The following is a 584-nucleotide window of genomic DNA, read 5'->3' as shown; positions in this document are numbered from 1 at the left end:
TTGCTCATCCTTATAAGAATCCTTGAATTGATGGACTTTGAAGTTGATATTTTATGATATATATTGTGAAATATCAATCAACACCCTTTTGTATCCTGGTGACGATTCCAAATATGGAAGACAAAGAAAGGGAAAGCAGAGGTTCTCTAGGCAATTTTGAATAGCGATGCTGTGCCCTGTGATTTGGAGTCTTGGGTGACGCATGTGGCTAACACACTTGGCTTCTAACCTAAAGACTGGCTGCTTGAGCCCATCTTGAAGTGCCTTATGGAAGCAAGACCAGATCATTTACTTCCCAAATATCAGACACTGAAAAGTTCTGTGACATTTTGAGTACTTATCATGTGTCATAAGACAGATAGATAGATATAGCTAGATAGATGGCTAGACAGATAGATAATACAATATTATACATATAATAATCTATTATATATGTAATCTTGTAAGAACATTTTCATTTAAGCTATATATTAAACTAGACATTTGTTGATTTATCCTCTATGAGAAACAAACTTTTGTTTAATATAGTCAGTAAACTGGTAAACTAAAAGAGTTTTAAAGACCTGAGTTCTAAGAGGAAGAAA

Source organism: Echinops telfairi, unplaced genomic scaffold (genome assembly GCF_000313985.2).
Source record: "Echinops telfairi isolate 266 unplaced genomic scaffold, ASM31398v2 ScPeMD7_2186;HRSCAF=2738, whole genome shotgun sequence".
Taxonomy (NCBI): Eukaryota; Metazoa; Chordata; class Mammalia; order Afrosoricida; family Tenrecidae; genus Echinops; species Echinops telfairi.
This window is presented reverse-complemented; position numbering follows the sequence as displayed.